Genomic DNA, 6,347 nt, shown 5'->3' with positions numbered 1-6,347 from the left:
AGAGCTGCAGGACTGAACTAAAACATCACATCACACACATGATGCAGCTCATTAGTTCATCAGAGACATCAACAAGTCTCAAGTAATTCAGCTGGAAACTGGTTATCATCTGAAACATGATGCAGCCTCCACTGAATACTGACAGCTACTCACTGATGGGCTGATGGAACATCATGATGGAATTCAGTAATAATATCCTTCGACCGGTCGCTCTTAAAGGACACACAGCTGGGTCCAGGTTCTGGTTCAGGTCTCTGGTGGATCCTGATGGGAAAAAAATGCTTTTCAGCCTGCATGCATGATATACTTAATAACCTCTAAATCAATGACCTGATGTTAACTTACTCTGCTTTCGAGGCCTGTAATTTGAAAAGTGGGTGATCCTTTAGCAAGTGCCTCTGTGAGGACCCATTCCTGGATCCAGGTCTCTGTCCCTTCCTGTGAATAAAGGTGGTTTGGTGATGTGAGCGCTGAGCTGGGACATGGAAAAGAGTCATGGACAGTTAGAGATGGTCACCTCACCTCTGAGCTTTGCTCTGGCTCTCATGTTCCCCACACAGAGAGGTTTCAGTGTCCTCATTCTGATCCATGCTGCTGAACTCACATCAGCTCACACACACTTTCTACCTTCTTCTGCAGAGGAAACAAAGATCATTCATCTGCACATCAACTCACATCCTCCTCTCTATCATTTATGTAAAAAGACCAGCTGCTCCTCCACTGATTGGCTGTTATTCTCCGTTTCATATCAGTGTCGGTTTCACGCAGTCAGACAGCAGAGTGAGGCAGAGGAAGCTGCCATCAGCTGCTGTACTTCTACTATCAGTCCACTAGATGGAGGCACGGAGCTGCAGCCCAGCACACATCATGATCCTGATGATGGAGCAACATTTCCTGATTGAGTCCAGCTGGAAGCTTCAGTCAGCTGAACATTTGAACCATTTCAGCTGATAGATGATGCAGCAGAGGTTCATCAGTGATAAAAGTCTCAGAAGGAATCTTACTGTTTAGTTTCCAGAGGACTTTTTAACATGAAATACAAACAGTGACAGATGTTAGATCTCAGCTGCTGTCAGGTGACAGGATTCAAAGTATCAGCTGAATTTAATTTAAGGCAAACACAAGAAACTTGTCCTAAAGAAAGAAATGGACCAGACTCAGTGAATAATTCCCTATAATCCCTATAATATAGATCAGTGAGCAGTGCTGACATGTCATTGGGGCCATCAGGTGGGAACCTGCTTTATGTTTATGTTTATGCATTTAGCAGACGCGTTTATCCAAAGCGACTTACAATTGAAAAAATATATAACATTACAGCTAACATCAAAGCTAACAATAAGCTACCGAGAAGGAAACCACCAGTCAGACCCTGTCAGAGGGGACAGTGTAGCGATAGAGAGCAGGCATAGAGGGAAGTACAGGCTAAGTGCTAGGATAGGAGATGCTCTCTGAAGAGCTGGGTCTTCAAGAGTTTCTTGAAGATATTCAGGGATGCCCCTGTTCTGGTAGTGCTTGGTAGGTCATTCCACCATCATGGAATGACACATGAAAAGAGTCCGGATGGTCTTAAGCGTGGTGTAGGCACCGCTCGACGTCACTGCATCAGTGTTTTGTCTAGTTGGGCCCACGACACCTGCAGGAGGCTAGACAGTGATCACTGGTGTCCCAGAGTCACTCCACTATTGCCAGCCATCACTGCTCCTCCATCACAAGCTACCCCAGCCTCTCACCAACTGCACACCAGTCACAGCGGGGTGGGGAATAAAACCCTGGTTTGCGTAGGGGGTAATGAAAGTTTAGAGGGTGCCAAAGGTGGAGGCAGGACAAGACACATTAGCAGATTTATGGAGTAAAATAGCTGTCAAAATGTTCGTGTGCATAAACTAGAAATGCATGCATATGTTTTGATGTTCGTGTGCATAAACTAGAAATGCATGCATAAATGAGTCCAAAAGTTTTGACATCAAGAATTACGAGTTACGAATTACGAGTTACGAATTACGAGTTACGCATGCAAGTTCTCTTTTTTTTTTTTTTTTTAAACTTTATTAGTAATTCAACAAAATAACAGTTTACAAATGTGAGCATAACGCCAAAAAGAAGATAGCCAGGGGGAGCATAGGAATAATAATAAAAAGAAGAAGATGACCTTCATGATGCACTTACAACAAGAAAGCTAATGAACACAAAGACATGTGTGCCAAGGAATCTCTTGTAACAAAAAAATAAAAATAAAATAAAAAATAAAAAAAAATTAGGAATTATGACAACAGTTTGTATGACAACAAGTGATGACGTATTTTTGACAGTAAAGTCACGGCAGAGAACTTGCATGCGTAATAAAAAAGCAAAAACAACTATATGGGCCTGTTCCCAACTTGGGATTTTGGACGAACTGTTGTCATAATTCCAAATTTTTTTTATTTTTTATTTTATTTTTATTTTTTATTTTTTGATACAAGAGATTTCTTGGCACACATGTCTTTGTGTTCATTAGCTTTCTTGTTGTAAGTGCATCATGAAGGTCATCTTCTTCTTTTTATTATTATTCCTATGCTCCCCCTGGCTATCTTCTTTTTGGCGTTATGCTCACATTTGTAAACTGTTATTTTGTTGAATTACTAATAAAGTTAAAAAAAAAATAAAAAAAAGAGAACTTGCATGCGTAACTCGTAATTCGTAACTCGTAATTCGTAACTCGTAATTCTTGATGTCAAAACTTTTGGACTCATTTATGCATGCATTTCTAGTTTATGCACACGAACATCAAAACATATGCATGCATTTCTAGTTTATGCACACGAACATTTTTGACAGCTATTTTACTCCATACAGATTCAGCAGACAAACTCACCTAAACAGTCCTACAATCACTAAAAATGCCATCAAAAACAAGGCCATATAGGCCAACTCACCCAAAATGGCCGCCTGGTTTCAAAAGGCTCACATGGGCCACACCCTCCACTTAAAAATCCTGGATTTCTTCTTTGCTTCTTCAAAGAGTCTGTTTTCCCTAAGTGCTCCCCCTGCTGGGCCCCCAGCTACTATTGCTTCTTTTAATCCAAATCCACTGACTGGACTTTACTGCCTCATCTGACACTTCCTTCACTATTTTCCTCACACTCTGTCCACTTACACCCAGCTCCCTCAACAATGAGACAACAGACTTTGCAACAAATCCTCTGCATCCTACTTCCACTGGTAAGATCCTAACTTTCCATTCTCGCTGCTCTGCTTCTGCCCCCAACTCCACTTACCTAAGCTTTTTCCTTTCATATGCTTCTGCTATTAATTCCTCCCAAGGAACAGTAATAAATGAATGAAGTGCACATAAACAGCTACACTGTAGCTAAGTAGCAGCAGGACTCCATAAAACCATCCTGCAGGATCACTGCAGACTGACAGGAACCACCAGGGGGCGCTCACTGCTCTCTGTTAAATATTATTCACCTGCTGATGAGTCTACATGATCACACTTTGATCCTCATGAATTATGATCCTTTATAAAACAGGTTGAGTAACCAACAGGATCAGGGTCCAGGACTAATCTGGATCTCATATCAGGACTCTATCAGTTTTACTGTGAGTGTGTTCAGAGAGCAGTGATGAACAGAGTGTGAGTGAACAGCACATTCCAGTCATTGTTGCCACATGTTGATGACACAGTCATTTTCGCTCAAGCCAAAGACCCTGCAGAAGCAGCACGTGTACTTTCTACATCTCTTACACATATACAAACATGGCTAAACAGATCATGTCTCATATTGAATGCAAAAAAAACTGTCTGCATGTATCTGTCCAAGCAACCTTCCCCTCTTATGGCTCTGCCTGGTGTCACTTTTGGGAAGGAAAAACTAGAAGTGGTCACGGATTTTAAATATCTAGGAGTCATTCCAGACTCCAATCTTTCTTTTAAAAAACATATAAAAATGACAACTAATAAAATTAAATTTCACCTTCATAATTTTAAGCACATTAGAGGTGCTATGTCAGATAGTGCTGCCCTGACATATTTACATGCAATGATTTTTTCTCACCTAAGTTATTGCATCACAAGCTGGACTATGGTGGGGTCTACCACACTCAAGCCAGTGGAGATTGTATTTAAAAAAGCACTCAAAATCTTAGATAAAAAACCTCTTTCTTACCACCATTGTAACATTTTAGATAAGTTCAATCTACTGAGCTTTGACAATTTCTGTAAATTTTCTTACAGCTGCTTATTTTATAAAACTTTGCATGGCCTGGCGCCACCCTGTTTACAGGATTTTTTTAAATATCGTCAGACATGGGTTACCCGAGCAGTGGCTAACAAAGATGTGGAGGTTCCTTTTAGGAAAACCGCTTTTAGCCATAATGCACTATCTCTTAAAGGCAGTGCATTATGGAACTCAATTCCACTGCACATAAGGGAATGTCCCTCTTTAGCCACCTTCAAGAGCCAGATTAAAACGTGGCTTCGAGCTCAACAAACATGTACACACCACTAGTTTGAACCCGCACACACGCACATCACTAATACATAGCTCTATTTTGGGGTCTCTTTGTTTCTATTAACATGCTTATTGCTTTTGTATTTGTACCATTTCTTTTGTTACTAACAGTGTTCTTGTTTGTAATGCTTGTCTTTGATTTTAATTTCTTTGCCCCACCTAGCCTGCCTATTTGGACACCAGATGGAAATGAGCATTTGTGCTAAAATCTGGCACATTTACATGTATGTACACTATGTATATGTTCATTAATGTGCAATGTCCTGAAAAATAAAAGTAAAGTAAAGTAAGTAAAGTAAAGTAAAGTTCCTCTGTTGGAGGAGAAAACAGCAGCAGACTGAGTGGGAAACATTTCATGTTGCTAACAAGCTGCAGCTCCTCATCAACACACTGATCGTTGCTGTTTACTCTCAGCTCACATGACTTGTGTCTCATCAGCAGAGGAAATCTCTCTCTGTTCTGAGGCTTTGTTAAGGCGAGACACTACAGGTGAATAGGGTAATATTTTAAAATAATAGATATCACCATGAAACTTCCTCAGTTGATTACTTATACAAGTATGAAAAAAATATGTATTACAAATTTTAGAAATTTGTATGTTTAATTTTGCAAATGAGGCATCATCTCATTAAAAATGCGCACATTTACATATATTTCCGGAAGATAGATCTGAACATATGATAAAACCAGGTGCAAAATTCTTTTTTCATTTGGTTTACACACAAATGAAAAGAAAATTACAGAGGGATTTCAGGATATCTGCTTTCATTTCCTAGGAAATCAAAATATACTGTCCATAGCCTAAAAAACATCGATTTTCGCAATATTTTTTTATTATAATGTCACGTAAATCAGGTCAGGAATGATTTATCAACAAATCCTTCTGTAAATATCTTCAGAATACTGCTAAGTGTATAACTGGAAAGTTTGGTGTTAGTAGGTGCTCCATAGGCTGAGATATTGATATTAAAAAAATACTGATTTTGAGAAAACGGCATTGAAAGATTTAAATAGGGGAATTCATTTTGGTATATTTGGGCAAAATGTACCGCCGCGATTAAACAAAATGTGATGAAATAAACATTTTAATTTATGTTTTTAAATAACACATATTGAAGGAGTAGACTGGCCCAAAATTGACCACTGCATGAAAAATCACTGTTTTTGCCCGCCGTGTCTCGCCTTAAATGAATCAAAGTGTCACTTACTCAGCTTCTTCCACGAACTTCTTCCCTCTGCAGCTCTCTGCTGTGTGGACCAGGTCTGTGTAGAAGAAGAGGAAATCCTCTGCTTCTTCTCCGACATCAGTGCTCTGTCTGCAGGCTGCCGTCACTCTGAAAGTCTTCAAACCCTGAAAGAGTCTTAAAGTGATCAAAGGTCAGCTGCTTTAGCAGCTTCATATGACTTTAATTCATCAATAATTAACCCGCAGCAGCTTCCTGCTGCCACTCTGAGAAAAGCTGAGAACAAACAGCTTTATTTTCCTCCTCTCTGGCAGCACCAACAGTTTCTTTAAGTGGAATCTGGAAGTTTCTGCTGCTCACACTCAGATGTTGATGTCATGGAGGCGTTCAGGCGTCAGCTTCCACTCTTCTATATCCAGTCAGAGCATGCAGTGGCAGCCGCTCCAATAATCCAACATGGATCGTGTGGCCTTGTGAGGTCATGATGTGATCACGTGTTCATCATTCTTAATGTGCACACACCTTATGAAAGCTATCTGAATGAAGAACAACTCTTAAACAGACCTGCTTTGAATCAAATCAAATCAAATCAAATCAAATTTATTTGTATAGCACATTTCATGTACAAAAAGTTCAAAGTGCTTTACATAAAATAAAAGCATTGCAG

Source organism: Odontesthes bonariensis, chromosome 11 (assembly GCF_027942865.1).
Source record: "Odontesthes bonariensis isolate fOdoBon6 chromosome 11, fOdoBon6.hap1, whole genome shotgun sequence".
Classification (NCBI taxonomy): Eukaryota; Metazoa; Chordata; class Actinopteri; order Atheriniformes; family Atherinopsidae; genus Odontesthes; species Odontesthes bonariensis.
Note: the sequence above shows the minus strand (reverse complement) of the source record.